Source organism: Melanostigma gelatinosum (assembly GCF_949748355.1).
Source record: "Melanostigma gelatinosum genome assembly, chromosome: 7".
Lineage (NCBI taxonomy): Eukaryota > Metazoa > Chordata > Actinopteri > Perciformes > Zoarcidae > Melanostigma > Melanostigma gelatinosum.
Window position 1 is genome coordinate 28,403,242 of NC_136640.1, and position 12,761 is coordinate 28,416,002.

Here is a 12,761-nt window from a genome sequence, read left to right on the forward strand (position 1 = left end):
AATCATGGGCATTACATGATTTAACCACTAGAGGGCAGCAGTGTTACACCATTTAATGAATCATGAAAGACTACATGATTTAACCACTGGAGGGCAGCAGTGTTACACCATTTAATGAATCATGGACATTACATGATTTAACCACTAGAGGGTAGCAGTGTTACACCATTTAATGAATCATGAAAGATTACATGATTTAACCACTGGAGGGCAGCAGTGTTACACCATTTAATGAATCATCAACATTACATGATTTAACCACTAGAGGGCAGCAGTGTTACACCATTTAATGAATCATGAACATTACACGATTTAACCACTAGAGGGCAGCAGTGTTACACCATTTAATGATTCATGAACATTACACGATTTAACCACTAGAGGGCAGCAGTGTTACACCATTTAATGAATCATGAACATTACACGATTTAACCACTAGAGGGCAGCAGTGTTACACCATTTAATGAATCATGAACATTACACGATTTAACCACTAGAGGGCAGCAGTGTTACACCATTTAATGAATCATGAAAGATTACACGATTTAACCACTGGAGGGCAGCAGTGTTACACCATTTAATGAATCATAAACATTACATGATTTAACCACTAGAGGGCAGCAGTGTTACACCATTTAATGAATCATGAACATTACATGATTTAACCACTAGAGGGCAGCAGTGTTACACCATTTAATGAATCATGAACATTACATGATTTAACCACTAGAGGGCAGCAGTGTTACACCATTTAATGAATCATGAACATTACATGATTTAACCACTAGAGGGCAGCAGTGTTACACCATTTAATGAATCATAAACATTACATGATTTAACCACTAGAGCGCAGCAGTGTTACACCATTTAATGAATCATGAACATTACATGATTTAACCACTAGAGGGCATCAGTGTTACACCATTTAATGATTCATGAACATTACAATGATCTAACCACTAGAGGGCAACAGTGTTACACCATTTAATGAATCATGAGCATTACATGATTTAACCACTAGAGGGCAGCAGTGTTACACCATTTAATGAATTATAAACATTACACGATTTAACCACCAGAGGGCAGCAGTGTTACACCATTTAATGAATCATGGACATGACATAATTTAACCACTAGAGGGCAGCAGTGTTTCACCATTTAATGAATCATAAAAGATTACATGATTTAACCACTGGAGGGCAGCAGTGTTACACCATTTAATGAATCATGAACATTACATGATTTAACCACTAGAGGGCAGCAGTGTTACACCATTTAATGAATCATGAACATCACACGATTTAACCATTAGAGTGCAGCAGTGTTACACCATTTAATGAATCATGAACATTACACGATTTAACCACTAGACGGCAGCAGTGTTACACCATTTAATGAATCATAAACATTACATGATTTAACCACGAGAGGGCAGCAGTGTTACACCATTTAATGAATCATGGACATGACATAATTTAACCACTAGAGGTCAGCAGTGTTTCACCATTTAATGAATCATGAAAGATTACATGATTTAACCACTGGAGGGCAACAGTGTTACACCATTTAATGAATGATGAACATTACACGATTTAACCACTAGAGGGCAGCAGTGTTACACCATTTAATGAATCATGAACATTACATGATTTAACCACTAGAGGGCAGCAGTGTTACACCATTTAATGAATCATGAACATTACATGATTTAACCACTAGAGGGCAGCAGTGTTACACCATTTAATGAATCATAAACATTACATGATTTAACCACTAGAGCGCAGCAGTGTTACACCATTTAATGAATCATGAACATTACATGATTTAACCACTAGAGGGCATCAGTGTTACACCATTTAATGTTTCATGAACATTACATGATTTAACCACTAGAGGGCAACAGTGTTACACCATTTAATGAATCATGAGCATTACATGATTTAACCACTAGAGGGCAGCAGTGTTACACCATTTAATGAATCATGAACATTACACGATTTAACCACTAGAGGGCAGCAGTGTTACACCATTTAATGAATCATGAAAAATTACATGATTTAACCACTAGAGGGCAGCAGTGTTACACCATTTAAGGAATCATGAACATTACACGATTTAACCACTAGAGGGCAGCAGTGTTACACCATTTAATGAATCATGAACATTACATGATTTAACCACTAGAGGGCAGCAGTGTTACACCATTTAATGAATCATGAACATCACACGATTTAACCATTAGAGTGCAGCAGTGTTACACCATTTAATGAATCATGAACATTACACGATTTAACCACTAGACGGCAGCAGTGTTACACCATTTAATGAATCATAAACATTACACGATTTAACCACTAGAGGGCAGCAGTGTTACACCATTTAATGAATCATGAATATTACACGATTTAACCACGAGAGGGCAGCAGTGTTACACCATTTAATGAATCATGAACATTACACGATTTAACCACTAGAGGGCAGCAGTGTTACACCATTTAATGAATCATAAACATTACACGATTTAACCACTAGAGGGCAGCAGTGTTACACCATTTAATGAATCATGGACATTACATGATTTAACCACTAGAGGGCAGCAGTGTTACACCATTTAATGAATCATGAAAAATTACATGATTTAACCACTAGAGGGCAGCAGTGTTACACCATTTAATGAATCATAAACATTACATGATTTAACCACTAGAGGGCAGCAGTGTTATACCATTTAACGAATCATGGATATTACATGATTTAACCACTAGAGGGCAGCAGTGTTACACCATTTAATGAATCATGAAATATTACATGATTTAACCACTGGAGGGCAGCAGTGTTACACCATTTAATGAATCATAAACATTACACGATTTAACCACTAGAGGGCAGCAGTGTTACACCATTTAATGAATCATAAACATTACACGATTTAACTACTAGAGGGCAGCAGTGTTACACCATTTAATGAATCATGAACATTACACGATTTAACCACTAGAGGGCAGCAGTGTTACACCATTTAATGAATCATAAACATTACATGATTTAACCACTAGAGCGCAGCAGTGTTACACCATTTAATGAATCATGAACATTACACGATTTAACCACTAGAGGGCAGCAGTGTTACACCATTTAATGATTCATGAACATTACACGATTTAACCACTAGAGGGCAGCAGTGTTACACCATTTAATGAATCATGAACATTACATGATTTAACCACTAGAGGGCAGCAGTGTTACACCATTTAATGAATCATGAACATCACACGATTTAACCATTAGAGTGCAGCAGTGTTACACCATTTAATGAATCATGAACATTACACGATTTAACCACTAGACGGCAGCAGTGTTACACCATTTAATGAATCATAAACATTACACGATTTAACCACTAGAGGGCAGCAGTGTTACACCATTTAATGAATCATGAATATTACACGATTTAACCACGAGAGGGCAGCAGTGTTACACCATTTAATGAATCATGAACATTACACGATTTAACCACTAGAGGGCAGCAGTGTTACACCATTTAATGAATCATAAACATTACACGATTTAACCACTAGAGGGCAGCAGTGTTACACCATTTAATGAATCATGGACATTACATGATTTAACCACTAGAGGGCAGCAGTGTTACACCATTTAATGAATCATGAAAAATTACATGATTTAACCACTAGAGGGCAGCAGTGTTACACCATTTAATGAATCATAAACATTACATGATTTAACCACTAGAGGGCAGCAGTGTTATACCATTTAACGAATCATGGATATTACATGATTTAACCACTAGAGGGCAGCAGTGTTACACCATTTAATGAATCATGAAATATTACATGATTTAACCACTGGAGGGCAGCAGTGTTACACCATTTAATGAATCATAAACATTACACGATTTAACCACTAGAGGGCAGCAGTGTTACACCATTTAATGAATCATAAACATTACACGATTTAACTACTAGAGGGCAGCAGTGTTACACCATTTAATGAATCATGAACATTACACGATTTAACCACTAGAGGGCAGCAGTGTTACACCATTTAATGAATCATAAACATTACATGATTTAACCACTAGAGCGCAGCAGTGTTACACCATTTAATGAATCATGAACATTACACGATTTAACCACTAGAGGGCAGCAGTGTTACACCATTTAATGATTCATGAACATTACACGATTTAACCACTAGAGGGCAGCAGTGTTACACCATTTAATGAATCATAAACATTACACTATTTAACCACTGGAGGGCAGCAGTGTTACACCATTTAATGAATCATGAACATCACATTATTTAACCACTAGAGGGCAGCAGTGTTACACCATTTAATGAATCATGGACATTACATGATTTAACCACTAGATGGCAGCAGTGTTACACCATTTAATGAATCATGAAAAATGTCATGATTTAACCACTAGAGGGCAACAGTGTTACACCATTTAATGAATCATAAACATTACACTATTTAACCACTAGAGGGCAGCAGTGTTACACCATTTAATGAATCATGAACATCACATGATTTAACCACAAGAGTGCAGCAGTGTTACACCATTTAATGATTCATGAACATTACATGATTTAACCACTAGAGGGCAGCAGTGTTACACCATTTAATGAATCATGGGCATTACACGATTTAACCACTAGAGGGCAGCAGTGTTACACCATTTAATGAATCATGAACATTACACGATTTAACCACTAGAGGGCAGCAGTGTTACACCATTTAATGATTCATGAACATTACACGATTTAACCACTAGAGGGCAGCAGTGTTACACCATTTAATGAATCATGAACATTACACGATTTAACCACTAGAGGGCAGCAGTGTTACACCATTTAATGAATCATGAACATTACACGATTTAACCACTAGAGGGCAGCAGTGTTACACCATTTAATGAATCATGAAAGATTACACGATTTAACCACTGGAGGGCAGCAGTGTTACACCATTTAATGAATCATAAACATTACATGATTTAACCACTAGAGGGCAGCAGTGTTACACCATTTAATGAATCATGAACATTACATGATTTAACCACTAGAGGGTAGCAGTGTTACACCATTTAATGAATCATGAACATTACATGATTTAACCACTAGAGGGCAGCAGTGTTACACCATTTAATGAATCATGAACATTACATGATTTAACCACTAGAGGGCAGCAGTGTTACACCATTTAATGAATCATAAACATTACATGATTTAACCACTAGAGCGCAGCAGTGTTACACCATTTAATGAATCATGAACATTACATGATTTAACCACTAGAGGGCATCAGTGTTACACCATTTAATGATTCATGAACATTACATGATCTAACCACTAGAGGGCAACAGTGTTACACCATTTAATGAATCATGAGCATTACATGATTTAACCACTAGAGGGCAGCAGTGTTACACCATTTAATGAATTATAAACATTACACGATTTAACCACCAGAGGGCAGCAGTGTTACACCATTTAATGAATCATGGACATGACATAATTTAACCACTAGAGGGCAGCAGTGTTTCACCATTTAATGAATCATGAAAGATTACATGATTTAACCACTGGAGGGCAGCAGTGTTACACCATTTAATGAATCATGAACATTACATGATTTAACCACTAGAGGGCAGCAGTGTTACACCATTTAATGAATCATGAACATCACACGATTTAACCATTAGAGTGCAGCAGTGTTACACCATTTAATGAATCATGAACATTACACGATTTAACCACTAGACGGCAGCAGTGTTACACCATTTAATGAATCATAAACATTACACGATTTAACCACGAGAGGGCAGCAGTGTTACACCATTTAATGAATCATGGACATGACATAATTTAACCACTAGAGGTCAGCAGTGTTTCACCATTTAATGAATCATGAAAGATTACATGATTTAACCACTGGAGGGCAACAGTGTTACACCATTTAATGAATGATGAACATTACACGATTTAACCACTAGAGGGCAGCAGTGTTACACCATTTAATGAATCATGAACATTACATGATTTAACCACTAGAGGGCAGCAGTGTTACACCATTTAATGAATCATGAACATCACATGATTTAACCATTAGAGTGCAGCAGTGTTACACCATTTAATGAATCATGAACATTACACGATTTAACCACTAGACGGCAGCAGTGTTACACCATTTAATGAATCATAAACATTACACGATTTAGCCACTAGAGGGCAGCAGTGTTACACCATTTAATGAATCATGAACATTACACGATTTAACCACTAGAGTGCAGCAGTGTTACACCATTTAATGAATCATAAACATTACACGATTTAACCACTAGAGGGCAGCAGTGTTACACCATTTAATGAATCATGGACATTACATGATTTAACCACTAGAGGGCAGCAGTGTTACACCATTTAATGAATCATGAAAAATTACATGATTTAACCACTAGAGGGCAGCAGTGTTACACCATTTAATGAATCATAAACATTACATGATTTAACCACTAGAGGGCAGCAGTGTTATACCATTTAATGAATCATGGATATTACATGATTTAACCACTAGAGGGCAGCAGTGTTACACCATTTAATGAATCATGAAATATTACATGATTTAACCACTGGAGGGCAGCAGTGTTACACCATTTAATGAATCATAAACATTACACGATTTAACTACTAGAGGGCAGCAGTGTTACACCATTTAATGAATCATAAACATTACACGATTTAACTACTAGAGGGCAGCAGTGTTACACCATTTAATGAATCATGAACATTACACGATTTAACCACTAGAGGGCAGCAGTGTTACACCATTTAATGAATCATAAACATTACATGATTTAACCACTAGAGCGCAGCAGTGTTACACCATTTAATGAATCATGAACATTACACGATTTAACCACTAGAGGGCAGCAGTGTTACACCATTTAATGAATCATAAACATTACATGATTTAACCACTAGAGCGCAGCAGTGTTACACCATTTGATGAATCATGAACATTACACGATTTAACCACTAGAGGGCATCAGTGTTACACCATTTAATGATTCATGATCATTACATGATTTAACCACTAGAGGGCAGCAGTGTTACACCATTTAATGAATCATGAAAAATTACACGATTTAACCACGAGAGGGCAGCAGTGTTACACCATTTAATGAATCATGGACATTACATGATTTAACCACTAGAGGGCAGCAGTGTTACACCATTTAATGAATCATGAAAAATTACATGATTTAACCACTAGAGGGCAGCAGTGTTACACCATTTAATGAATCATAAACATTACATGATTTAACCACTAGAGGGCAGCAGTGTTATACCATTTAATGAATCATGGATATTACATGATTTAACCACTAGAGGGCAGCAGTGTTACACCATTTAATGAATCATGAAATATTACATGATTTAACCACTGGAGGGCAGCAGTGTTACACCATTTAATGAATCATAAACATTACACGATTTAACTACTAGAGGGCAGCAGTGTTACACCATTTAATGAATCATAAACATTACACGATTTAACTACTAGAGGGCAGCAGTGTTACACCATTTAATGAATCATGAACATTACACGATTTAACCACTAGAGGGCAGCAGTGTTACACCATTTAATGAATCATAAACATTACATGATTTAACCACTAGAGCGCAGCAGTGTTACACCATTTAATGAATCATGAACATTACACGATTTAACCACTAGAGGGCAGCAGTGTTACACCATTTAATGAATCATAAACATTACATGATTTAACCACTAGAGCGCAGCAGTGTTACACCATTTGATGAATCATGAACATTACACGATTTAACCACTAGAGGGCATCAGTGTTACACCATTTAATGATTCATGATCATTACATGATTTAACCACTAGAGGGCAGCAGTGTTACACCATTTAATGAATCATGAAAAATTACACGATTTAACCACGAGAGGGCAGCAGTGTTACACCATTTAATGAATCATGGACATGACATAATTTAACCACTAGAGGGCAGCAGTGTTTCACCATTTAATGAATCATGAAAGATTACATGATTTAACCACTGGAGGGCAGCAGTGTTACACCATTTAATGAATGATGAACATTACACGATTTAACCACTAGAGGGCAGCAGTGTTACACCATTTAATGAATCATGAACATTACATGATTTAACCACTAGAGGGCAGCAGTGTTACACCATTTAATGAATCATGAACATCACACGATTTAACCATTAGAGTGCAGCAGTGTTACACCATTTAATGAATCATGAACATTACACGATTTAACCACTAGACGGCAGCAGTGTTACACCATTTAATGAATCATAAACATTACACGATTTAACCACTAGAGGGCAGCAGTGTTACACCATTTAATGAATCATGAACATTACACGATTTAACCACTAGAGGGCAGCAGTGTTACACCATTTAATGAATCATAAACATTACACGATTTAACCACTAGAGGGCAGCAGTGTTACACCATTTAATGAATCATGGACATTACATGATTTAACCACTAGAGGCCAGCAGTGTTACACCATTTAATGAATCATGAAAAATTACATGATTTAACCACTAGAGGGCAGCAGTGTTACACCATTTAATGAATCATAAACATTACATGATTTAACCACTAGAGGGCAGCAGTGTTATACCATTTAATGAATCATGGATATTACATGATTTAACCACTAGAGGGCAGCAGTGTTACACCATTTAATGAATCATGAACTATTACATGATTTAACCACTGGAGGGCAGCAGTGTTACACCATTTAATGAATCATAAATATTACACGATTTAACCACTAGAGGGCAGCAGTGTTACACCATTTAATGAATCATAAACATTACACGATTTAACTACTAGAGGGCAGCAGTGTTACACCATTTAATGAATCATGAACATTACACGATTTAACCACTAGAGGGCAGCAGTGTTACACCATTTAATGAATCATAAACATTACATGATTTAACCACTAGAGCGCAGCAGTGTTACACCATTTAATGATTCATGAACATTACACGATTTAACCACTAGAGGGCAGCAGTGTTACACCATTTAATGAATCATAAACATTACACTATTTAACCACTGGAGGGCAGCAGTGTTACACCATTTAATGAATCATGAACATCACATGATTTAACCACTAGAGGGCAGCAGTGTTACACCATTTAATGAATCATGGACATTACATGATTTAACCACTAGATGGCAGCAGTGTTACACCATTTAATGAATCATGAAAAATGTCATGATTTAACCACTAGAGGGCAACAGTGTTACACCATTTAATGAATCATAAACATTACACTATTTAACCACTAGAGGGCAGCAGTGTTACACCATTTAATGAATCATGAACATCACATGATTTAACCACTAGAGGGCAGCAGTGTTACACCATTTAATGAATCATGGGCATTACATGATTTAACCACTAGAGGGCAGCAGTGTTACACCATTTAATGAATCATGAAAGACTACATGATTTAACCACTGGAGGGCAGCAGTGTTACACCATTTAATGAATCATGAACATTACATGATTTAACCACTAGAGGGCAGCAGTGTTACACCATTTAATGAATCATGAACATTACATGATTTAACCACTAGAGGGCAGCAGTGTTACACCATTTAATGAATCATGAACATTACATGATTTAACCACTAGAGGGCAGCAGTGTTACACCATTTAATGAATCATAAACATTACATGATTTAACCACTAGAGCGCAGCAGTGTTACACCATTTAATGAATCATGAACATTACATGATTTAACCACTAGAGGGCATCAGTGTTACACCATTTAATGTTTCATGAACATTACATGATTTAACCACTAGAGGGCAACAGTGTTACAGCATTTAATGAATCATGAGCATTACATGATTTAACCACTAGAGGGCAGCAGTGTTACACCATTTAATGAATCATGAACATTACACGATTTAACCACTAGAGGGCAGCAGTGTTACACCATTTAATGAATCATGAAAAATTACATGATTTAACCACTAGAGGGCAGCAGTGTTACACCATTTAAGGAATCATGAACATTACACGATTTAACCACTAGAGGGCAGCAGTGTTACACAATTTAATGAATCATGGACATTACATGATTTAACCACTAGAGGGCAGCAGTGTTACACCATTTAATGAATCATGAAAAATGTCATGATTTAACCACTAGAGGGCAACGGTGTTACACCATTTAATGAATCATAAACATTACATGATTTAACCACTTGAGGGCAGCAGTGTTACACCATTTAATGAATCATGAACATTACACGATTTAACCACTAGAGGGCAGCAGTGTTACACCATTTAATGAATCATGAACATTACACGATTTAACCACTAGAGGGCAGCAGTGTTACACCATTTAATGAATCATAAACATTACACTATTTAACCACTAGAGGGCAGCAGTGTTACACCATTTAATGAATCATGAACATCACATGATTTAACCACTAGAGGGCAGCAGTGTTACACCATTTAATGAATCATGGACATTACATGATTTAACCACTAGAGGGCAGCAGTGTTACACCATTTAATGAATCATGAAAAATGTCATGATTTAACCACTAGAGGGCAACAGTGTTACACCATTTAATGAATCATAAACATTACACTATTTAACCACTAGAGGGCAGCAGTGTTACACCATTTAATGAATCATGAACATCACATGATTTAACCACAAGAGTGCAGCAGTGTTACACCATTTAATGATTCATGAACATTACATGATTTAACCACTAGAGGGCAGCAGTGTTACACCATTTAATGAATCATGGGCATTACATGATTTAACCACTAGAGGGCAGCAGTGTTACACCATTTAATGAATCATGAAAGATTACATGATTTAACCACTGGAGGGCAGCAGTGTTACACCATTTAATGAATCATGGACATTACATGATTTAACCACTAGAGGGCAGCAGTGTTACACCATTTAATGAATCATGAAAGATTACATGATTTAACCACTGGAGGGCAGCAGTGTTACACCATTTAATGAATCATCAACATTACATGATTTAACCACTAGAGGGCAGCAGTGTTACACCATTTAATGAATCATGAACATTACACGATTTAACCACTAGAGGGCAGCAGTGTTACACCATTTAATGAATCATGAACATTACACGATTTAACCACTAGAGGGCAGCAGTGTTACACCATTTAATGAATCATGAAAGATTACACGATTTAACCACTGGAGGTCAGCAGTGTTACACCATTTAATGAATCATAAACATTACATGATTTAACCACTAGAGGGCAGCAGTGTTACACCATTTAATGAATCATGAACATTACATGATTTAACCACTAGAGGGCAGCAGTGTTACACCATTTAATGAATCATGAACATTACATGATTTAACCACTAGAGGGCAGCAGTGTTACACCATTTAATGAATCATGAACATTACATGATTTAACCACTAGAGGGCAGCAGTGTTACAACATTTAATGAATCATGAACATTACATGATTTAACCACTAGAGGGCAGCAGTGTTACACCATTTAATGAATCATGAACATTACATGATTTAACCACTAGAGGGCAGCAGTGTTACAACATTTAATGAATCATAAACATTACATGATTTAACCACTAGAGCGCAGCAGTGTTACACCATTTAATGAATCATGAACATTACATGATTTAACCACTAGAGGGCATCAGTGTTACACCATTTAATGATTCATGAACATTACATGATCTAACCACTAGAGGGCAACAGTGTTACACCATTTAATGAATCATGAGCATTACATGATTTAACCACTAGAGGGCAGCAGTGTTACACCATTTCATGAATCATAAACATTACACGATTTAACCACTAGAGGGCAGCAGTGTTACACCATTTAATGAATCATGGACATGACATAATTTAACCACTAGAGGGCAGCAGTGTTACACCATTTAATGAATCATGGACATGACATAATTTAACCACTAGAGGGCAACAGTGTTTCACCATTTAATGAATCATGAAAGATTACATGATTTAACCACTGGAGGGCAGCAGTGTTACACCATTTAATGAATCATGAACATTACATGATTTAACCACTAGAGGGCAGCAGTGTTACACCATTTAATGAATCATGAACATCACACGATTTAACCATTAGAGTGCAGCAGTGTTACACCATTTAATGAATCATGAACATTACACGATTTAACCACTAGACGGCAGCAGTGTTACACCATTTAATGAATCATAAACATTACACGATTTAACCACTAGAGGGCAGCAGTGTTACACCATTTAATGAATCATGAACATTACACGATTTAACCACGAGAGGGCAGCAGTGTTACACCATTTAATGAATCATGGACATGACATAATTTAACCACTAGAGGGCAGCAGTGTTTCACCATTTAATGAATCATGAAAGATTACATGATTTAACCACTGGAGGGCAGCAGTGTTACACCATTTAATGAATCATGAACATTACACGATTTAACCACTAGAGGGCAGCAGTGTTACACCATTTAATGAATCATGAACATTACATGATTTAACCACTAGAGGGCAGCAGTGTTACACCATTTAATGAATCATGAACATCACACGATTTAACCATTAGAGTGCAGCAGTGTTACACCATTTAATGAATCATGAACATTACACGATTTAAC